This window comes from Canis lupus, chromosome 15, assembly GCF_048164855.1.
Source record: "Canis lupus baileyi chromosome 15, mCanLup2.hap1, whole genome shotgun sequence".
Lineage (NCBI taxonomy): Eukaryota > Metazoa > Chordata > Mammalia > Carnivora > Canidae > Canis > Canis lupus.
The window spans coordinates 46402321-46426293 of record NC_132852.1 but is presented as its reverse complement, the minus strand read 5'-3'; the positions used below and the strand labels follow the sequence as shown (position 1 = coordinate 46426293).

The 23973-nt window shown below is 47.7% G+C and overlaps 1 long non-coding RNA gene across 2 annotated transcripts; it reads right to left on the bottom strand.

The window, feature by feature from the left end:
* Positions 1-12983: 12983 nt before the first annotated feature.
* LOC140605028 (uncharacterized) lies at positions 12984-23205 on the bottom strand. Of its 2 annotated transcripts, none has more exons than XR_012007818.1 (3): positions 23053-23205; positions 17794-17893; positions 12984-13356 (listed from the first exon to the last, which is right to left on the bottom strand). It is a non-coding gene; the product is annotated as an uncharacterized lncRNA (long non-coding RNA). The 2 variants fall into 2 exon arrangements; XR_012007819.1 differs by having other exon boundaries at positions 12984-13352.
* Positions 23206-23973: the final 768 nt, after the last annotated feature.

Below are 23973 nucleotides of genomic sequence, written 5' to 3'. Positions count from 1 at the left end.
CTCGAACATTTCTTCCCCAGGCTCCACTTGAGACCAATTTGAGTCTCTAGGGAGACCCTCTCTGTCAAAGAACAGAACCTTCGTACTCTGGCTTTGGGGGAAACAGCACCATATAGATGTGGCATTTCCGGGAAGTGCCCTAACTGAGCCCTCAGGGGGCCATTCCCCAGTCCATTCAAACAGTTGCCACTGAGTAACTCAGTAACCATGCACAGGCCCGTGAATTCCATGGGCATGAACTCAGTGCCACATGCCTTTTGCTATATAATGAGTTCCTTGGTTGGAGATGATGTTGTGTGGGTTACCATGACAATGAATAGGGTTTTCTGAAAACCTTCAAGCGCTGGTGCTGGCAGAAGCATTGCAAGTGGAGAAAGCAAGTCTGTATCTGGAACAGGACTCCATTCCTAAGAGAGCAGACTGCTGGCTCTCTCCATGAGGGAGCAATGCAAGTTATGGGTCTGTTCCCCACACTCCCCGCCAGTGGAAGATGCAATATTGGGGATTCCATGTTGGCTTTTGCTAGTAGTTTGCAGTACGGGAACTCAATGGAGATGATATCTCTATTAGCCCTAATGAAGAGTACTTACTGAGGAGGCAGTGGGGTGGTGGGGGAAGTAGGTTGACCGACATTTACAGGACAGACTGATCATTTCATCAGCTTGATTATCAAACTGGGTGCTTGGGTGCTCTACAGTCGGTGCCCCAGATGGGAACGTCTGTGATACCTTGGTATCTTTACTTGATGTTCATCCTGGGGCTTTCATCCATGTACCTCTCTCCCAGACTTCCTGGTCACAAGCCTTCCGGTCTCGACCATTCAAGGTTCCTGATCAGCCAGTGAATCTATTACCCATAACTCATTAGTCAGTGTAGACCTCCAAAGCACACAACCAGATTGGCCAAAATGTATCTACTGGGAGGGTTTCTGTGCACCACTGTCTTTCAGGATCATTCCTGAGTCAGACTCATTGCAGTGGTTATGCACCTCCTATGGTAAACATAAAAGATACATAAATATATGTTCACATAAGAATACATATATGAGGGGCACCTGGATGGCTCAGTTGGTTGAACGTCTGCCTTCAGCTTGGGATCCTGGGATCGAGCCCTACATCAGGTTCCCTGTTCAGCAGGAAGCCTGCTTCTCCCTCTCCCTCTCCCTCTGCCACTCTCCCTGCTTGTGCTCTCTTACTCTCGCTCTCTCTCTCTCAAATAAATATAATCTTAAAAAAGATACGTTTATGTAATTATTGGTTCTGTTTTTCTGGAGGACCCGGACCCTTACTCATACACTCCTCAAAGTTTCCTTGTGTCCCTGGGTAATACATCCCTCTCTATTCCTTCCCCCATCCCCAGGTAACCACTATCGTTATAGATCACTTTAGATCAGTTTTCATTTTCTAGAATTTTATATACATCAAATCATGTGTTATGTACTCCCTTTTGGTCTGGCTTCTTTCACTCAGCATAGTTATTTTGAGAATCACTGGTGTAGTATGTATCAATAGCTTGTTCCTTTGTATCACTGAGTAGGATTCCAGGACATACAGCTGTTGATGAACATTTGAGTTGTTTCCACTTTGGGGCTAATTTTTAAAACACTGCTGGGATGCCTGGGTGGCTCAATGGTTGAGCATCTGCCTTTGCCTCAGGTCATGATCTCAGGGTCCTGGGATTGAGTCCTGTGTTGGGCTCCCCAAAGGGAGCCTACTTCTCCTTCGGCCTATGTCTCTGCCTCTTTCTGTCTCTCATGAATAAATAAATAAAATTTAAAAAAACACAGCTATGAACATTTTTGTATGTTAGTCTTTTTGTGGACATATGTTTTTATTTCTCTTGGGTAAATACCTAAATGAGGAATGGCTGGGTCCCACTTTCACCATGGTGTATTCCACAGCAGTTATGTGGCCAGCGGTGTGTCATTTCTAGTGGCTCCACATCTCTGCCAACTCTTGATACTGACAGTATTTTTGTTGTGGCCATTTCAGTGGGTGAGTAGCATTACCTCATTTCAATTGGCATTCATTTTTCTTAGTGATGATGAACACCTTTGCATGTCCTTACTTGCCATCTGTAGATCCTCTTTGGTCAGGTGTTGGTTTAGATCTTTTGCTCATTTTTTTTTGGAACACGTGCCTGGTAATTTTTATTGAATTCTGGTCATTGTATTTGAAAAAGAGGCTGTGTGTGGATTTTGCGTGTCAGTTTTCTGCTGGCAGCCAGGTAGAACAGGCAAAGCACCCTGATCCAGTCAGGGATGAGCTTCTGGCTTTGAACAGGCTGGTCTGTGTCTGGTCTGCTGCAGGATCTGCTCTGACTCCGCAGAGGCCTCCCCGTCCTCCTCACTAAGCCCGGGTCATTCTCCACGCTCTCTGCCTGTTCTGTCTCCCCCCAGTTCTGTCTCCCCCATATGCTGATTGCCGAAATGACTGCTGTTAAGCCTCCAGACACATCCTTTCAGTTTAATTTCTCACCATCATGTTCTGGAAGCCCAAGGAGACTTGTCAGTATGGCCACGAGCCGGGCCCCCTCTCAGCTCCAAGGACATCACAACCTTTCCACCTGAGCCTGGACTCTGTAAAATTTTAGGAGACTTCTGTTGAATCCGTGGAAGCCCTCACTTCTAACCTCAGAAGGCACCTGTGGAGGGGGCTGGAGCCCACTGGAGTCTCATTGGCCCACACAGGCAGGGTGAGGTGTGAAATGCAAGTCCTGCCTCTATTGGGACGTTCCTTGCTCTTCAACAGGAAGAATCCCACCAGCAAGGCACCAGGGGAAGCTGAGAAGGGATGAGGTGGAGTGTGCTAGTGGGGGGATCGTGATGAGGGACTTTCTCACCTTCCCTGCCCTTCCGGTCTAAAGCAGTTCCCTCAATACGTGGATGTGGATCCTGGCCTGTCTGGGCTCAGGATTCAAGTTCCACCTGCCGCCAGGCATCAGCAGGCATTGCTGGAGTGCGGGGGTGGGGGTGGGGGGACGGCGCGACCCCTAGTGGTCCCCGCGGGAAGAGGACCCGGGCTCAGCGGCCTGAGCTGTAGGACCAGGATAAGTTTGAGGAAAAGAACTGAACGTGAAACATCTTTAAACGGCCTTCGAATGCACCTTATGCTTTTGTCTTTTCTTTAAAAACCTTTACCTTTCTTGTAACAACAAAAAAAATAAGCATATACACAAATAGACTGGCTGGTCTAATGAACCCCCCACCCCCACCCCCTCCCCGGCCTGCAGCCATCACTCAGCTTCAACTGCTGGTGTTGTTTCATGGATGCTCCTCCCCACTCCCCCTTCCTTGTATTTTCTTGAAAGTAAACTCTATGCACTAGACAGGGCTCGAACTCACCAGCCAAGATCCAGAGTGGAGATCCAGAGTCACACACTCTACGGACTGAGCCAGATACATGGCCCACTCCTTGTATTCACTTAAAGATCCCTGACTTCATATTATTTCATTTGTAAATATTTCAGTGTGTATCTCTAAAAGATAAAGGTTTGTTTTTATAAAATTGTTAAAATTAAATATGTAAAGGTTTTATGAAAAACATTAAACATCTATTTTATAAAATTTTAAAAGTTTTTAAAATTAAAATTGTAAAAATGCAAAATATGTTTAATATTTTAAAGTAATATAAAAATATAAAACATGAAGTATAGACTTGTATAAAATATTTTAATAAAATTTTAAAACATTTTAATATAAATATATTTAAATATGCCTAATACATAATATACAGAAATACATATTTATTATCCAAATATAAATAACATAAATGTTAAAAATATAAGTCTTTAAAAATATTTATTTACTTATTTATTTATTCATTTATTTATTTATTCATGAGAGACAGCGAGGCAGAGACACGGGCAGAGGGAGAAGCAGGCTCCTCGGGCAGCCCGAGTGGCCCAACGGTTTAGCGCCACCTTCAGCCCAGGGCGTGATCCTGGAGACCTGGGATGGAGACCCACATCAGGCTCCCTGCACGGAGCCTGCTTCTCCCTCTGCCAGTTTCTCTCTCTCTCCAATAAAAAAAAGAAGAAGAAGAAGAAGAAGAAGAAGAAGAAGAAGAAGAAGAAGAAGAAGCAGCAGCAGCAGCAGCAGCAGCAAGCTCCTTGAGGGGAGCCCAGTGTGGTCCTCCATCCCAGGACTCCAGGATCACGCCCTGAGCCAAAGGCAGACACTCAACTGCGAGCCACCCAAGCATCCCAAAATATAAGTTTTTAAAATATAAAACCTTAATGCCATCATCACACCTAAAAATTTAACAGTGCTTTCCTCATTTTATCAAATACCTGGTGTTTAAATATCTAATTGTCTTACAAATTTCATTTTAAAAATATCTTGTTTGGGCACCTGCGTGGCTCAGTGGGTTAAGCATCTGTCTTTGACTCAGGTCATGATACCGGGGTGCTGGGATGAAGTCTCGGGTGGGGCTCCCTGCTCAGCAGAAAGTGAGCTTCTCCCTCTGCCCTGCCCTGCCCCCCACACTTGTGTGTACTCTCTCTCTCAAATAAATAAATAAAATCTAAAAAAAGATCTTGCTTGTTTGAATCAGGATTCAAATAAAGGTCACGTGTTGAAATTGGTTGATATGTCTGTTAAGTCTCTTCTACCCCATAGGTTTCTTGACCCTGTGTGTGTGCGCACGTGCTCATGAAGGAACTGGGTCATTGCCCTGTCAGGTGTCTCCCAGCCTGGATCTTGCTGGTTGCACTACTGTGAGGCAGTGCTGTGTTCTATCAGCAGGCACTCACTGTCTGGTATCACTTTTGCTGATATTAACAGCAATTGATGATCAGCAATAGATTCATTAATTCGGTATTTGATCCTACACTGCTTCCCCTTTCTGGTTCTGGTTTTGGAGATACAAGAGGAGGATGGGACAGGGTTCTCAGTGTCCTCATGCATCTCTCTCCCAAAACTCCACCGTGGTTTCCCCAGACCTGTCCCCATGGGTCAGTTAGGATGTTTCCTGACCCTGGACTCCTTTCTTTTTTTTAAGATTTTATTTATTTGAGAGGAAGAGTGAGCAAGACCATGAGTGGGGGGTGGGAACAGAGGGAGAGGGAGAAGCAGACTTCCCGCTGAGTAGGGAGCCCAATGCAGGGCTCTATCCCAGGACCCCGGGATCATGACCTGAGTCAAAGGCATACCCTTAACTGACTGAGCCACCCTGGTACCCCCTGACCCTGGCACTCCTGATCGGTAATGATAAACACCTGTAATGTGAAGGAATAAGTGAATGTATGTAATAACAGCCTCCATCGCTCTGCAAATCATTCTCATAGTTATCCTGGGCTCCCAGCAGGATCACTGACTCGGGCTGGGACAGGCCAGGCAAGGAAATGTCTTATGGCAGGGAAGTTTTCTCAGCATCCATCAATTCGTGTTACTGGTTCACCAACCAGTACACATTCAGATCCGTAGTCCAGAGCTGAGGATGGAGCACAGTGTTCTGATTGTGGCCCCTGTATAGAAACTTCCAGACCACAAGGGAATAAGGATGTGTTAAGAGCATGGGTTTTTCAGTCTGGCTGACCGGGATTTAGATATCAACTTTACCACCTAATTAGCTGTGTGACATTGAGCCAGTTACTTATCTCCCCATAGTGGGCTGATGATGGCTCTCAAGATACCGGGTCCTAATGAGTGTAAACTCTAAATGTTACCTCATTTGAAAAAGGGTCTTTGCTGATGTGATTAAATTCAAATCTTGACAATGGAGGGACTAGTCTGGATTTTCTGGGTGGTCCTAAACAAAAGCACAAATGTCCTATGTGAGAGAGGCAGAGGGAGACCTGACATGCACACAGGGGACAGGGTGCTACGGAGGCGGAATTGAGAAGGATTTGAAGATGCCGGTCTTAAAGATTGGAGTGATGTGGCCACCAGCCAAGGAGTGCCGGCAGCCACCACAAGCTGGAAGAGGCACGGACCAGTTTCTCCACTAGAGCCTCCGGAGGAAGTGGCCCTGCCACCTTGATGTCAGACTCTGAAGAGAAAACATTTCTGTTGTTCTAAGCTACTAAGTTTGTGGTGATGCATTACAACAGCCACAAGAAAAGGAATCCACCTCCCAATGCCTTGGTTTCCTCATCTACACTTCGTAGTGGGCCCCCTTGGGTGGGGGAAGAGACAGTCCTGCGAGTGGGCTAGGAGGCCACCCCGCTAAGGGAAGCCGGGCCCTCTGCTCAGTGTCAGGTGGCTGTGCTGCAAAGAGCCTCCTCAAGCCTCCAGGGTGCTGTTTCCCACCACCTGAGATGGAGGAAGGGAGCAGTTGTGAGACGGAGGGAAGAAAGGAGCAGAGGGCAGGGAAAGGAGTGTATGCGGGGCAGAGGGTCAAGGAACCAGCAGGGACCACCCTTTCCCCTGAGATGGGGCCTGGGGGGTTAGGAGAGACCCCATGGGTTCCCCTGGCTGGCCTGAACAGGTCAGGTGGGCCCACCTTGGAGCCACTCGCCGGACCATCTGACTTGGGAAAGCCCTGCTCCTCCTGAAGGCCGGAATATCCCACACAGCTGGCTCACAACTCACATGGCCCTTGTGATGAGTGTGTCTTCTTGTGATGGTGTCTTCTCGAACTCAGCTGGGTGAGGGCAGGCATCAGCTCAGTTTTGCTCACTGAAGCATCCCCAGCACCTAACACACAGTAGGTGGTCAACACACATTTGTCCACAGGGATGGATGAGTGAGCCAAAAGATGCCCAGAATGAGTGGCCAGTCTGGGGTATCAGATAGGGTCCCAGAAGGGTACCTGGGAGAGGCCAGGCATTGAGTTCAGCATTTAGGATTGTCCCTTGAAGCTTCAGAGCTACTCCTGGTGCTGCTGTCTCCATCCTGCAACCAGATAGGTGAAGCAGCCTGCTGAAGGTCAGCCTGCTCAAGGTCAGCCGGCTTGTCGGGCAAAGCTGGGCATCAACCTGCATCTACAACGCCCGGCCCTGCCTTTGAGCTCCATGCAAAGTTCTGGGCGACATCAGGGACAAACACAACACTTGACAACTGCCTCTGTGTGTTCACTGTCACCCCACCTGTTTCCTTGGAGTGATTGGCCATAAAATGGGGAGATGTAAAAGGACACAGGGAAGGCGCAGAGTGGCTGAGGGTCCAGGGGAGGATCGGCTCCAGGCGGGTGTCTGGGGTGGGGCTGGTCAGTTCTTCAGCCACCCAGGACCAGCTCAGTAGAGAAACCTGCTTAATCTTTAAGCTTTAAGAATAACACTGGATTTACAGGATAAGACAGAACAGCCCCAGAAGGAACCACCTCCCCTCACTGTCCAGCTGAGATGAAAATGTCCTGAACGGCAGAAGAGAGTGGACCCTGGGTGGGGAGGTGTGGGCAGGGCCAGGGCTCCCCAGCCGGCTCCTCGCACCGCCCAGCGCCCCGGCTCTGCGGCTCTGCACGGGCCAGTGTGGGCACGGTGGGGGCTTCCTCTCCCGCCAGGAAACCACCCGGCACGTATCCGCTGTCGATCCTGAAGATTCCTGCCCTCTCCCCATTTCTTGCATTCCTGATCCAGGGCTCCCGTGTGGTCAACGTTTGTGGTCATGACACTGCGACTGTGATTTGTATGCGGCCTTATTTTACGGAGTTACCAACCGAGCTATTTACAGGTGAGATGACAGGTTGAGATCTGCAAACAGGGAGGTGGGACACGTGTGGAGGGGTCAGGGAAACGGAATTAGCTTTTTGTAACACTGCTCGGCCTGCTTCTGTGTGTATTTGCAATTTTCCATCGCAGACCATCTCCCCGGAGGTGCCGAGGTGGGGGCGCACCTGGAGACCCGCCGCTCCCGCGGGGCTCCACCCGGGCGTCCGGGGGGCGGCGCGGAGGCTGCGTGCTGGCGCGGGCTCTGGCGCCACCTGGCCGCCGTCGTGGGACCGACAGCCTCGGGTGCTCCCCGAACCCGGGGCTCCCGCCCCGCAAACCTGGCGCTCCGGACCCCGAGGCCGAGCCCACGACGCGGGACGCTCGGGCCCACCCGCTGCCGCCCGGACCCCCGGGCGGCCCTTCGACACCCCGGCCCAGCCTTGCCCTCCCGGACCCACCTCTCCTCTGCCTCGCACTGCCCGGCGGAGCCCGGGGGCTGCAGCAGCAATCCTGGGGTGAGGATGGCGCGGCTGACCGGGGATGTGGGGCTCCGTGCTCCACGCTTGCCAGGGGGCCGCTGGGGGTGGCGAGGAGGCCCGGCGCCCGCACTCCGCACGAGCAGTCAACTGGGCAGGGCCTCACTTGCTCTCATTTTACCAGAACGACGCAGTTTAAAGGCACAGGGTGACAAGAGCATTTCCCACCTCCCCACTTGCTGTTCCCCACAGCGCGAGCTCTCCGCTTTTAGCGCATTCCGTTATTATGCACCCCACGTCGCTAGAGAACAGACCTAGAGTTTTAGCTTTTCCACTTCGGACGTTTCCAACTGAGGGCAGATGATAACAATGTGCCTTTCCTTTTTTTTTTTATTTATGAGAGAGAGAGAGAGAGAGAGAGAGAGAGAGAGAGAGAGAGAGAGAAGCAGGCCCCATGCACCCGGAGCCCGACGTGGGACTCGATCCCCAGTCTCCAGGATCGCGCCCTGGGCCAAAGGCAGGGGCCAAACCGCTGCGCCACCCAGGGATCCCTTTCCTTCACTTCTCATCCCTCATCTCTACACTTCCGATCTCCTTCAGCCTTCACGCCTTACGCTTTCTGTCCCCACCTCCTCCCAGCTGTGGCTTATTTGGGGTTAGGTCAATTTTCTGAGTTTATGTCAACAGATTAGTTACCTACTATTACTCACAGATGAGCCGTGATTATTTTTTCCTTCTGCCGTCGCTTTTCACTTACTCTGGAGTTCATGACCATCTTGCATTTTCTTTTGCTTAGTTCTTTATATATTTGTTACTATCTTATTACCAATTTCTTCCCAGTTAACAAGTTGCATTGATTCAAATATGTTAGATACTCTATTAATTTGGGTGTCTGCAGAACTCTTTCCCAGGGCCTTCTGGGTTGCTCCCATGTAAAGGGGCTGGCTGATACCCGCTGGTGCCCGGGGAGGCATCCTGGAGATGTCCTCCACCTGCCTCTGGGGTGCCAGCCCGTTTCCTGGATCCCTTTTCATCTTGTTTCTTGCTTTGTTCTACCACGTTGAGGAAGTATATCCTCCAGCATCTTCCTGAGAAAGGATGCTTGAGAGGTGACTGCTTGACACCTTGCATATCTAAGCATGTCTGTTTTGCTCTAATGCTTAGTGGCTTAGCTGGAGTCGCTTTCCCTTGGAGTTTTGAAGGTATTGCTATCATTTAGTAGTTATTGATGAGAAGTCTGAGGCCATTCTGATCCACAGTCCATCCTATTAAATGTATTTCCCCCCCTTTTTGGAAGCTTTTAGAGTCTTCCCTTTACCCTTAGTATCCTGAAAACTCATGATGATGTGCTTTTGAGTGGGTCTCATTTTACATTGTAGAAGGATTTGGAGTATCCTTTCGATATGTATTTCATGACTTCCAGTTCTGGGAATTTAGGAGAGAAGATAAAATCAGAAAATAAATCCAAGATGGCCAAATTGAAGTTTTGGAAGCAAAGAACAAAGAATATAATTGGAAGGAAGTTAATTTGTAAAAATACACAAAAATTTCCCAGAATTGAGTATCATAAGTCTACAGATTGAAAAGCCCTAGGGAGTACTCAACCCAATAAATGACAAGAGACCCAGTGCAAGGCACGGCCTGGTGACATCTCCTGGTCTGTATGTTTGAAGCTGCATTTAAATGTTGCAGAGAAATTATTTGGACCTCAAAATACAATCCAGGCAATGAGTGCCATGACTGAAATGAAGAAGGGTTGATGCTGATTTGCTGTATACAGTTGAATCCAGGAAGGCTTCATGGAGGAGGTGAAACTTGAGTTGGTTTGTAGGGGATGGGTGGGCAAGAGGAGGACTAGATGTTCCATAGGAGGGAAGCAGTGAGCTTGTAGTGAACCCCCGGAGTGGGGGGTGCGTGTGTGTGAGTGGGAGCATACCCTGGCTCAGGAGGCTGGGCTGGCTGCTGTATCAAGATAAGGTGAGGTGGGACCCAGTGGAGGCCAGTCCTGATCTGAGTGTGGTGGAGCCCTGCTCCTTATCTGAAACTTCACCCAGAGAAAACAATGCCCTTGCTGTGTTCAGCCTGAGCCCAATCACACCAAAGAGGCCCCAGGCAGCTAAGGGCTGATAAGCAGGTAAAGGTACTTCTGGGGACCGAAGGGCAGTGGGTCCTGCCTCTTATGAATCACCTTGTAAGGGTTCCCCCATGACCCTCCTGCCCTCCTCACGGAGTTGAAATCTTGACACTGGGAGGGATCTGAGAGCCCCCTTGCCACTGAGCAGAGGCCAGACAGGGGTCAGGATCTGCCCAAGGTCATGCTGCTCTTCAAAGATAGAACTGGGTTTAGAACCCAGATTTCTGGAAACCCTGCCCAGGGCTCTTTCCCGCCTGCCTGTGCTCACATCAGGCGAGGCCGCCTTTCATCTGAAGGTTGCCTACATTCAGCTGCTGAGCCCTGGGGACATCATGGGGTGTCCAGCTGTGGGTGGTGGAGGAGGGGCCAGCACAGAGGGCTTGCTGTTTGATTTAGGATCTGCATGTAAACTCACACTGAGAAAGTAAGTGCCAAGGGCAATTATGTCCATTCCGCATGCGTTTCAATATCCTACTGCTCTGCATGTTCATTACCCATATTCCCCAGGTCAGGGTCCTCAGGACTCCTCCTTGCCAGAGAGCCCCAGAGCAGCATTTGGCAGGCAGCCAGATCCCAGAAGGAACTGGAGCCAAATAAAATATGAATTTGGTTGAGAAATGACTCAGGCACTCAGTTTTGCATAAAGGTTACTGGTGAGCAAGACGCGGCAGTGCTTACCCTCTGAGGCGGTGGTCAGCTCCTTGAAGGAGGGGCCACATCCCTTTTGAGGCTGGCATGGTGCCTTTCACACAGAACTTGCCTGATACACTTGTGTAGAGTTGCCACCTGTTATGGGTTGAATTGTGTACCCCCAAAGACCCTGAAGTCCTCATCCCCAGGCCCTGTGGATGTGACCTTATTTGAAAAAAGGGGTTTTGTGGATGATTAAGTTAGGATGAGGTCAATAGAGTGGGCCCCCAATCCAATGACAGATGACCTCACAGGAAGGGGAAAGACAGGGAGAAGACCACGTGAAGATAGGCTTTCTGCTTAGTATGAGCTCAGGAACCACTGAACGCTGGGAGACAACCCTGAGACACACCCTTCCCTGGCAGCTTTAGGGGAAGCAAGCCCTGCTGGCACCTGGAGCTCAGACTTCTGGCCTCCAGAAATGGGAGACAATGTATCTCTGTTGTTTAGGCTGCAAGTTCATGGCTCACATTATGGTGGCCCCGGGAAACTGGAGCAATGCCCAAAGCATCAGCTGGTTCTGCCTCCTGCCCGCCAGGCTGGTGTGTCTGTCTGCCCGCCTGCCACGGCCCTGTCCCAGCCCAGCCCAGCCATCAGAGGGTAGCGTCAGCAAGACTGGGGTCTTGGGCCCCATGCACATGAGACTGAAACCCTCGGCCAGCCTCACACACCTGTGGACCCCCAGTACCAGAGCATCAGGAGAGGGACAGAGGGACTGGCTCAGCTGAGGCCCGAGACAAGCCGCTGGCTGGTGGAGCAGCAGCTGGTGGGAGAGGGCCTCTGGCCCAGGGCCTGGAGGGCTTGGGTGTCCATCCAGCTCTGTCATGTAGCAGTGCCGGCAAGAGCTGCCACCACCGAGGCTCCCACCTGTGAAATGCATGCCTCATGCTTCCCAGCCACGGGTCCCAAGGGCGTGCCCACGTGCAAGGGTAGTTTTCTTTATCATGAGAATTGGGGAGCTCCTGGCATTTTGGGGTGTGGAGTGCTAGGCACCTTGTAATCATGGTGCTTGCTCCCTGTCCTTCCTGGCTTGCCATTTGCTCTCTGACTTCTTTCTCTCTCTTTCTTTCTTTCTTTCTTTCTTTCTTTCTTTCTTTCTTTCTTTCTTTCTTTCTTTCTTCTCTTTTCTTTTTTTTGAGAAAGGACGAGTCATTCTTGTGCCCCCAAAGTTCCTGCTAATTTAGTGTCATTTGCATCTGCAGCCTTTTAGGTTATTTAACTTGTAAATTTCCCTCAATAATTCCAGCTCTATTACTTTCAGAGTCCTGATTGCAGCACTTAAATTTTTTAGTATTCCATGCACCTCCTTCCAAGATGTGTGGGTGCAGCCGCCATCAGAGCAGCCAGAAAGCCCTCCAACTCCCATCTGGAGGCTGCGACTTGACAGATCCACGGTGAGTGCTGTGCCCAGGCTCTGAGAGAAGGGAGGGGGGCAAAAATGGGTTCTCACCGGGCTCTGCACACCACGGGCCTTTTCCAAGGATTGTCCACAAATGTGCAACCCCTCGTGCACTGGTAAAGCCCTGCCAGGGGAGGCACCTGCTGTCCCTCCTCTTGGTCCTCCATGGGGGATTTCACATGGGTCCCATCTCAACTCCACGCGCTGCAGGGTGGATTTCCACCCCCTAGGGTCCCCATCCCACCCCTGGGTTCATCCTCCATCCTTTCTGGTCTTGCTCTGTGATTCAGGGGCTGGCCCTGAAGGCTGGACTCCCAGCAGGAGCTCAGAGGGAGACTCATCTGGGTGCCTGAGGACCATTGTTCTTTCAGAGAGGCCCCCCCTCCACCTCCAGCTCACTGGGCTCCACTAACAAGATCTTCCTCTTCGGGTGCCTGGCTGGCTCTGTCCCTAGAGCATGAGAGTCTCAATTTCAAGGTTGCAAGTTCAAGTCCCATGTTGGGCATGGAGCCTAGATAGATAGATAGATAGATAGATAGATAGATAGATAGATAGATTTTCCTCCTTCAGGCTGGGGAGGGTCCCAGTTCTGTTGTGGCTACTCTTGGGGCAGTGTGTTGCCTGTACCCTGCCCACACCTCTGCAAGTTCCCTTCCACTCTGGTTGTTGCCAAATAAACCCCATCAAGCCTTAGTGATGGAAAATGATCACTTTAGTACATTCCTGGGTTCTGGGGGGTTAGGAACTCAGACAAGGCAAAGAGAGGCGAGTAGTCTCCACTTCTCAGCCAGGAAGACTGGAAGGCTGGGGGACTTGGCAGCCAGGGCTGGAATCATCTGGAGGCTTCCTCGCTCACATAAGGTCTAACAGCTGAGACTGGCCGTCAGCCAGAACTCCTACACATGGCCTCTTCATCTGGTCGCTCCACACAAGCTGGCTTGGGCTAGCGTCCCAGGAGAGCACAGCAGAAGTCCATGGCATTTGTATGATCTTGCCTTGGAAATCACATAGTGTTACCTCCACCAGCTCCTGTTGTCGCAGGCAGGCCGAACCGCTCCTGCAGCTGCCTGGGGAAAGTGCATGTGGCTGTACTTGGGGCTGAATGTCAGGTCAGCCACTGGCTTCCCACTGGGGCCTGGGAGGGTGTGGCTAACGGGAGGAAGATTTTCTCTGTTCATGCCCTGCGGCTGCCAGGGACACTGCAATGGTAAGCTTCTGGCATTTTCTGCTTCTCAAGTAAGATAGATTTTTGCCTGATAAAAGGATTTCCCTAGATCTATGAATAGAAACATTAAGATAGATGAAGAATTTTAGATGCTGGGGGATTACTGAGCCATGGGAGGTTTGGTCCTGCAACCCAGAGAGAACAGTAAGTTTTGACTTGTCTGTAGCAAATGATGTTGGGATGTGCTCTCTCTACGCTCCTTCAGCAGAGTACACCATTAAATGCAGTGTACATTTCTTCCCTTTTTTGATGGGAATGCTATATTTGATGAAAATGGAATATGGCCTTTTAACTTTAATTTCAAAAATGGTTCTGGAACATTTTAATAAAACGAGTGAGTAATTATAGACCCTAGATTTTGTATGTATACAAAGGTTACCTTCTTTTTTTTTTTTTTTTCAAAGGTTACCTTCTTTTGCCATCTTTAAAGGCAACTTAAAATTAGTAGAACCTGAAATAAAAGCTATAAAAATGACACAGAATCAATATAAATGATTCCGACATTGAGAAGCAAATTGTAACAAAAAATTTTCAGATCTCATAAAAAGCACTAATTAACTCAGGGGAACGAATAAAGTTTGCATAGAAGCTATAAAAGGTTTGGGGATTGTTTGATAATCCAGTTAATGAATCATATGAACACACTGGAAAGGATGTAACTTCTTTGCTAATTTGACAAGAAATGCTGACATTGACAAAGAAAGATAAAACTCCCACAGCACCGCGTCAAGGAGGCTGTCCGTGACACCCTGATTAATACATGTCATTAATTCAGAGGGGTTTAAGATTAGTCCCGGAGCAAAAAATAACTTGAAATGCACTGCAACCTTCAAATTCATATGTGAAACTTGATAGAGATATCCTCAAATGTGGGTATCTTTAACATTTATAATAATGATTACCAGCAATGCATTGTGAAATTGTTTTGCTCAGGGTCCAATCAGGAGACAGAAACCACCTAGCAATTTGAACAAGGAAAGTTTAACATAAAGAATTAATTTTAACAGGGGATTGGAAGGGTGCCTGGGTGGCTCAAGCAGTTAAGCAGCTGCCTTCCACTTAGGTCATGATCCCGGGGTCCCAGGATAGAGCCCGACCTCAGACTTCCCGCTTAGCAACGGGGTCTGCTTCTCCCTCTGCTTCTCCCCCCTCTCCTGCACTCTCTCTCTCTCTCTCCCAAATAAATAAATAAAATCTTTTAAAAAGGACTCCTGGGATCCCTGGGTGGCGCAGCGGTTTGGCGCCTGCCTTTGGCCCGGGGCGCGATCCTGGAGACCCAGGATCGAATCCCACATCTGGCTCCCAGTGCATGGAGCCTGCTTCTCTCTCTGCCTGTGTCTCTGCCCCTCTCTCTCTCTGTCTGTGTGACTATCATAAATAAATAAATAAATAAATAAATAAATAAATAAATAAATAAATAAATAAAAGGACTCCTGGGTGGTTCAGTTGATTAAGCAGTTAAGTATCTGCCTTCGCCTCAGGTCATGATCCCAGTGGCTTGGGATCAAGTCTGCATGGGGATCCCTGCTCAGTGAGGGAGCCTGCCCCTCCTCCTTCTTGTGTGCTCTCTCTTGCAAAAATAAATAAATATGAATGTTAAAAAATGTTTTAAAAAGTCCCAGGGGTTTGGGGTACTAAGGAATTGGCTAAAAAGAAGTAAAAAGGATTAACACAGGCTCAGGAGACCCAGCCAGCAGCCATCACCCTGGGTGAGACAGAGCACCCATGAGGAGGTCCCTCTGCAGGGCTGAGATCCAGAACTTACTGGAGAGTGTGTGGCTCACCGCACTGCAGAGGAGTCACTGAGGTGCCAGGTCAGCCGCACTTGCTGGAAATCTGCCCCTTGGGGTGCCAGGGGCCATCCCTAGGGAGGTGCTCTGCCTGGAACCCGCCCCAAAGCCACAGGACAAAACCAGAGGGTGCTGTTCATGCACCCCAGGCCCCTGAAGCTGCTGCCAGGGGGTGTCACGGGAAGCTCCCGGTTGCTGGGAAGAGTGGAGCTGGGTGCTGCAGGTGCCACACACACTGCAGGAGCGGCCTGGCTTGCGGGACCAGGTGTGGAAGGATGCTTTCGTGCTACCCGAACCTGCCAAGAGCCACACACCCCTGGGGCACCAGGGAGGCTCAACAGCTGGGCGTGTGCCTTTGGCGCAGGGCGTGATCCTGGAGTCCCAGAATCGAGTCCCACATGGGGCTCCCTGCATGGAGCCTGCTCCTCCCTCTGCCTGTGTCTCTGGCTTTCTCTCTGCGTCTCTCATGAATAAATGAATAAATAAAATCTTAAAAAAAAAAAAAAAAAGAGCCACATGCCCCGACCGGGAAGAGAGCCCGGCTCCTCAGCGGCCCTCCAGCGCCCTCTCCTGACCAACTAGAAAGCAGCAGCGAGAGGATGTTAGTAGCGATGTGCAGGCACCTGATACCTGGAACAGAATGAAGGAGACTTTTCTAGATTGATAAATCACTAAATTTGAATCCACCGTGCTAAAGGAAAGACTGGCTTCTCAATTTCTCTGATCAGATTTTGTCAATTGAAGAGTTAGCCAAACCACTTATGGCCCAAAACTATAAGAATAAAAATATTTTTTTAATATTTAAACAAATCCCCCAAACTGGACCTGCCCCTGTGAGATCTTCCCTTCAAACTTTTTTTTTAAGATTTTATTTATTTATTCATGACACACACACACACACACACACACACACACACACACAGAGGCAGAGACAGAGGGAGAAGCAGGCTCCATGCAGGAAGCCCAAAGTGGGACTCCATCCCGGGTCTCCAGGATCACGCCGTGGGCTGAAGGTGGCGCTAAACCACTGGGCCACTGGGGCTGCCCCCTTCAAACTTTTTAAAAAGATTATCTATTTATTTGAGAGACAGTACGAGCAGGGGGAGGGGCAGAGAGAGAAGCAGACTTCCCACTAAGCAGGGAACCTGATGCAGGGCTCAATCCCAGGACTCTGGGATCATGACCTGAGCCGAAAGCAGATGTTTCACCGACTGAGCCACCCAGGCGCCCCTCCCTTCAAACTTCTTATAAATGTTGCTTATCAAGACCCATATCAGGTCTTAGGCTTCCATGTGAAATTTCTTTGACTACTTTTGGCTAAGCAGATACTTGGCTAAGCCTTCATAAACTGGCTGTGGCCCTAAAGGGAGAATAGCCTACACGCAGCACTTCTGAAACCAGATGTGTGGGTTTTCCACACCAAGCAATTCTCCAATCCTCTGTGATGCCAGCTGGGGGTTCTACAATTCAATCCAACTCTGACACTACCTACCTGGCCAGAGCATCACCTCCCACAGGTGAAGGGCAAGAGGGCACCCACCACACTGCAGATTCCAATCTCAAGTCAACATTGTCACCTGTGCTTCTGGCTTTCAATCAGAGGTTCCTACTACCCCTTCCTCAGGTTGGATAGTTTGGTAGAAAGAGAGAACTCAGGAAAAGTTTACTTATTAGGCTACTACTTATTAGGCTTATTATTAGTTTATGAAAAAGAGGTACAAGCTCAATTGAAGGGATGACTGGGGGCCAGTGTGGGGGGCACAGAGGGAGAAGCAGGCTCCATGCACTGGGAGCCCAATGTGGGATTCGATCTCAGGTCTCCAGGATCGCGCCCTGGGCCAAAGGCAGGCGCCAAACCTCTGTGCCACCCAGGGATCCCTGTCTTTTTTTTTTTTTTAATGGAGGCCTCATGTCATAGGCTCAGTGGATGAAATTATTGATTTCTCAATATTTTCAATAATCAAAATATTGATTTCTCAATATGAATGATTAGCTCGATTTCCAACCTTCTCTCCTCCCTCTTGGAAAGTAGGCATGGGGTGCTGAAAAACCGACCCTCTAATTGGGAGGTTGGTTCCCCTGGCAACCAGCCTCCATCCTGCGGTTTATCCTGGAGCCTCCAGCCTCAGCCATTTCCTTCACACTCTTTTTTTTTTTTTTTAAGATTTTATTTATTTATTCATGAGAGACACACAGAGAGAGACAGAGACAGAGGCAGAGGGAGAAGCAATCCCGGGACCGCGGGATCACGCCCTGAGCCAAAGGCAGACACTCAACCACTGAGTCACCCAGGCGCCCCTCCTTCATACTTAAGAAGATACTTGTCACTTCAGAGATTCCAAGGTTTTGGAAGTCGCATACCAGGAAGTGGGACAGAGACCAAATATATATTGCTTATTGTGTCAAAGGCAATTTTTTATCTGAGTGTTCATTGGGCATTTAGCCCACGCCACTGTCTATTTTTATTTAACTAAAATTTCTAGCCTTACACAAATGTGTCTTCTTTTCCTGGAATGTGCAGAGAATCCTCCATCTCCTTCACAGCAACAGCCACTTCCCACTTTGGACTCTCGTTCGGATGGTGAACTTCTAGAGGGAGGAGATCATGTTATTTATATATTCGAACTTGCACACATAGCAGCATTCAATAAGCATTCATTGCATCAATTAAGAGAGATCCCCTGTTTCCTCAAGTAGATTATAAGCTCCTTGAGGGCAGAGCTAAGGTGAAAGTTGAGGGAAGTCAGAGAGGTCATCCAATCTCAACCCTGGGTGGGTACAGGGGGGAAATGAGGCCTGTAAAGGGGCATATCCTCAGGACCCTGAGGGGCAAGGTCACATGGGTGTCACCTTCAAGCTCATAGCTCTTTCTACCCTTCCTGTGTGCATGTGGGTATTGCGGTAGGAGGGCAGAGATGGAGTGAGGAGTGGAGCTGCCTGACCCACCCCCTGGGCCCTGGTGGCTGAGACAGGCGTCTGTCCTTCTCTCCATTCTTGGCACAGGTAAATGGGAGCAGAACACCAAGAACATCTGTTCTTTAAAAATAAGAGTGGGGGCACCTGGCTGGCTTAGTCGATGGAGCATGTGACTCTTCATCTCAGGTTTGGGAGTTCAAGCCTCATGGTGGGTACAGAGATTACTTAAAAATTAAAAAAAAAATGAAAATGAAAAATAAAAATGAGAGTGTTTGGGGACAGGGAATCAAAGTCTTCCAAAATTCCTGATAATCAGAGCAGCAGGCTGGGGCCTAAGTCCTAACGATAGTCTAAAAGGGGGAATTGATGCGTCAAGAAGTATAAACTTAAAAAAATTTCATATTCTTCATTTTCCCTCAAATTGTTGTACCCATTTACAGACTCGTCAACAAAGTATGAAGATGTGTATTTCTCAGATCCCACCACCCTTGTCAACCTTGGATATTCTCAAACCTATGCCAGCATAATAGCAAGCAAATGATTTTTTGTGGTGGTTAATTTGCATTTCTTTAATGATGGGAGGGGTTGAATATATTTTTAAATGTTTGTGGGTCATTTTATTTTGAGCGGTAATACCCTATGGTTGTTATTGCTGATGTTTAATAACAAAAATTCAATGGAGTAAAACTTAAAGATCTAGTTCGCTGTATTAACCAATTTATGAACCAGGCAGTGTCCTGTCTAGCAAGTAGGTGACAGTGCCAAAGGGCTACAGAAGAGGATAGGTCTTAAAAGGTAGAGAGGGTGTAGAAAAAAGGAAATTATCAGCAAAGAACCCATTGTTTTAGGCAAAGACAAGGGTAATGGAGGGGGTGTTATCCCAGTGCTGACCAGGAAATTCCCATGTTGACTGGTTAAAGGTTTCTGGGGGGTTGAAACTACAGTCAGGTTAGTTATTAAGTCTTGGTTTTACAGACCTGGGGCCTTAATGTGAGTGACACCATTTTGGGCTCATGGTTTTCTTTTTAACACTGGATTCCTTTTTTATTTAAGAACTTTTTTTTTCCCTAAGATTTATTTATTTTAGAGAGTGGGGGGAGGGGCAGGGGGAGGGGTAGAGGGGGAGGGAGAAGGGTCTTAAAGGCACAGAGCCCAGTGCAGGGCTGGATCCCACCACCCTGAGATCACAACCTGAGCGGAAATCAAGAGTCAGCCGCCTGGCAGACTGAGCCACCCAGGTGCCCCTCTTTAAACGTTTTAAAAGAGAGAGGTAGGGGCACCTGAGTGGCTCAGTCAGTTAAGCATCTTCCTTTGCCTTTGGTCACAGTCTCGGAGTGCTAGAATGGAGCCCTGCATCGGGCTTCCTACCCAGTGGAGATCCTACTCCTTCCTCTCTCTCTGCCCCTCCTACCCACTCATGTGTGCTCTCTCTCAAATAAATAAATAAATAAATAAGACGTAGAGGGCAGATTCTACTAGTGGATGGCAGCCTACCAGTAGATCATGGAGTATCATGCTTGCACATAGTATGTACTCAATAAACACATGTCGGATTAATGAATGATCATCAAGGGTCCTGCTTGGTAAGGTGTACAGGGGACCATTCTGTCCTGCTCTTTCTCTCCTGACTGATTCTGGGCTGGGGGAGTGAAACCTCTCTCTGCTTTTGTGGGGAGGGGACCCAAGGTGGAGATAAGACACAATGGCACAATATGAACAGGTGTCCTAGTCCTATCTGGCTCAAGTTTTGTAGAGATGGTTCCAGAGAATACACCAGGAAGGGTGTGGCTTATAGAACCTGGCACTCAGATCTTCTTGAGCTTCAAGCCAATACAAATTCTGAATCTCACCAGGAGAGGGAGCCCTAAACTCAGGATGATTCTGAAGTTTGGTTAAGTGCTGTCTTCGAAAATTAACCCTCACAAATTTCCTTTTCCACATAAAATTCTTCCTTACAAGTTTAAATGGCTGTAAGAGATGTAATTCCTCATCTAGTGTAATTATACATATTTTTAAAAACAAAACTATTATGTGACTCTTAGCTATATATTCAGTGATATCTAAATACCATAGCAATTTGATACCCACCATTTAAAAATACATAAAGTTCTCTTTTAATTATTCCTTTTTATCGATAAACTTACCTTTCCATTCTCTTCCCTCATGTAATTTTATCTTAGTAGAATATACGTAATTCTTGGAAGTCTTTAATGGATTGTCCCTATCATACTTCTCAGCAACAAGAATATAAATGAAAATTTAAGGAAATTTTATATCTTAAGATCATGAGTCTCGAAATACTGAAGAGTTTCTTCTGGTTAGAGTTATTGCCATTTTAATAAATGTAAAGCTCATTAAATCAACAGAAATATGTTCAAATTTTGATAAGTATTGTTAAACATAGAAAGTTAATTTTCTTTGGAAATATCTCTTAATGAGGTGAATGAGGGTGTTTTTATTTTTATTTTCTAGTCTGCTGAAGTAAGACATATTGCTGACCAAATACACCCCTGTGTCTACTGCTTCAAGTTGATTTTGGGCTCTGCCATTAAGAACACCTTTTTAAATTTTATTCATTCATGAAAGAGAGAGGCAGGCCCCATACCCGGAGCCCAATGTGGGACTCGATCTCGGGTCTCCAGGATCACAGCCAAACCGTTGAGCCACCTCAGGATCCCCATTAAGAACACCTTTGAGGGCAGCCCCGGTGGTGCAGTGGTTTAGCGCCGCCTGCAGCCCAGGGCGTGATCCTGGAGACCCGGGATCGAATCCCATGTCGGGCTCCCGGTGCATGGAGCCTGCTTCTCCCTCTGCCTGTGTCTCTGCCTCTCTCTCTCTCTCTGCATCACTATGAATAAATAATAAAAAATCTTTTAAAAAAAAAAAAAGAACACCTTTGAGAGAGTGGTCAATGTTGAGATGCCTTAAAGCCTGGATGAGAGAGCCTCTGAGGGATGTCTCCTGAGGGCATGACTTTGGTTACATTGTCTACACGTGAAAGCACACTGCAACAAAATTTCCAGGTAGGTAAAACTGACCTATTCCTTCATTCTGTATCTAGGTAATCATCAGTCACTGTAAATTACTTTCCATTATAAGCATTTATTTGCATCCATTTCTTTCTCTCCATTAACTACCCCCTTTTTTGAGAGAGAGAGAGAGAGAGAGAGAGAGAATGAGCAAGTGGGGTGTGGCTGTAAGAATTTTCAAACAGACTACCCGCTGAGTGGGGGGCCCCACGCAGGGCTGGACCTCATGACTCTGAGATCATGACCTGAGCCAAAAAATCAAGAATTGGCCACTTAACCACCTGAGCCACCCAGGCGCCCCTCCATTAGCTACCTTTAGCCAGGCCTGTATCTCTTTCTACCTGAACCATGGCAGTGACGTCCAGACCCCTCCTAGTCCTTCCTGCATGTGGTTATCAGATTAGTCTTATGCCTCTTCTGCGCTGCCATTCTTTTGCAAACAAAACAAAATCAACTTTCTGATCTCCTAGAATATGAAGTCTAGACGTTTGTGGCTGTCGTTCAGTGTTCCCTGGGATGTCCATCTCTGTCCTCTTGAACACCACTGGGCCTATTATCTCCCAGGATCCTCTCTCAGTTTGGTGGGCCTCTCCCACCTTGCTCTCCTCCCAGGTTGCAGTCTCTTTGAACCAATGGGAAGTCCCTTTTTGTCAGGTCCTCTCCAGGAGAGGTGGTCTCTTCTGGTCTGCCACTCTCTTCATATGATGGGAAGGGCACATGTGGTTGCTAGCAGAGGTAATATATATTTCTGCAGTCATATAATGTACCAGAAGTAGATTCATCTTGAAATTTATGGGTCAGGGGATAGAAATTTCCAAAAAAAATGTTCCTAGGGAATTATTATATATAAATAATGTTTCCTAAGCATCTACTGTGCTAGGCACGGGTGGAAGAAATAGAAATTTAAGATATAGCCTATCTTCCCTCAAAGAGGTGATAGTTTCATGGGGGGACAGAAATTCCACACATTAAAATAGCAAATAAGATTGTATAGAATCAAGGGGAGCGTGGGTGGCTCAGCTGGTGGGGTATCTAACTCTTGGTTTTGGCTCAGGTCATGATTTCAGGGTCATAGGCTCCAACCCTACATGGGGCTCTGTGCTCAGTGGGGAGTCTGAGCTTCTCTCTCTCTCTCTCTCTCTCTCCAAAATAACTAAATGAAATCTTAAAAAAAAAAAAAAAAGTCTTATAGAGGGCATCCCTGGTTGGCTCAGCAGTTTAGCGCCTGCCTTTGGCTCAGGGCTTGATCCTGGGGTCCTGGGATCGAGTCCCACGTCAGGCTCCCTGAATGGAGCCTGCTTCTCCCTCTGCCTGTGTCTCTGCCTCTCTGTGTCTCTCATTAATAAATAAATACTTTTTAAAAAAATTGTGCAAATTCATCCATATGTGTTCTGCAAACAATAAAAACAAACAAGGTCCGATGGAGCAATAAAAACAACAGTAAGCATTAGTTGTTAAGAATGCAAGCTCTCAAAAAAAAAAAAAAATGCAAGCTCTCCTTTTCCTTCATCTTCATCTCTCCTCCTCCCCCCTTCCTTCGTTTCCCTTGAAAAAGGCAAATTGAAAAAAAAAAATTGTCACATCACATCTGTTGAAAGGTAAAGAGGTAAAGTTATCAGTAGTGAAGGGAGTCAAGGATTTGTACCTTCGACAGATTCATCTACGGGAATATCACGACAAAACAGAACTAGCCACCACCTCAAAACACACTTTCGAGGAAACTTCACACCTGAGATGACCTTCACCATTACAAATAATGAAGCATTAGAAACAACCTTGTGACTAGTCCTCCCCAATCAGTACCTATTTCTCCTCCTCTCCTCAGAGTGGAATCCTTGCCCCAGGCCGCAGGGGTACACCCGGGTATACCGGTCCTTCCTTGCCTTTGTATGATCATGTGACCACATGCTGGCCAATGGAGACGTTAGGTGTGCAGCACGTGACTTCTGACTGGGCGCCCCGCCCCCTTCCCCTTTACCATTGGCTGGGCTTGGAATCCACGTGGTTGTACTAAGGAGCCACCACAGGCAGGCGGTCCGCACAGGAGGGCAGCACCCTGCAGATGGCAGGGTGATGAGATGGGGAGACTGTTTCCCTTCACCACCGAACCCCCCAGGGCTGTTAGATAAGCAATATTTCAGTTTCCCTTTATTATTTGGAGTCTACTCCAGCAGGCAAGCCTGTATTCTAACACAAATGCAAACGACCAACAATAGGAGATGATGGGCTGGTCTATTGTATTTCTACTCGGTGAGATATTAGGTAGTTCTTGAAGTTATATTTATGAAGGTGTGAAATAAAAATTCTTCAGATATATTAATTTTTTAAAATATGATTAAAAATTGCATATATGGGACATATATATATGTAAGTTTTAAAAGCTCTTATTAAGAAAAATATACTGGAAAATTTTACATGGAAATGTTAATAATGGTTATAGCTCAGGTAATGAAACATCAGGAGATTTAGATTTATTCTCTCATTTTATTATTTAATATATTTTTAAAAAATATTGTATTTATTTATTCATGAGAGACACAGAGAGGCAGACACAGGCAGAGGGAGAAGCAGGCTCCATGCAGGGAGCCTGATGCAGGACTTGATCCCAGGACCCCAGGATCACCTGAGCCAAGGGCAGATGCTCAACCACTGAGCCACTCAGGTGCCCCTATTTAATATTTTTTTTAATAAAAAAATAAGGGGTGCTTGGGTGGCTCAGTCAGT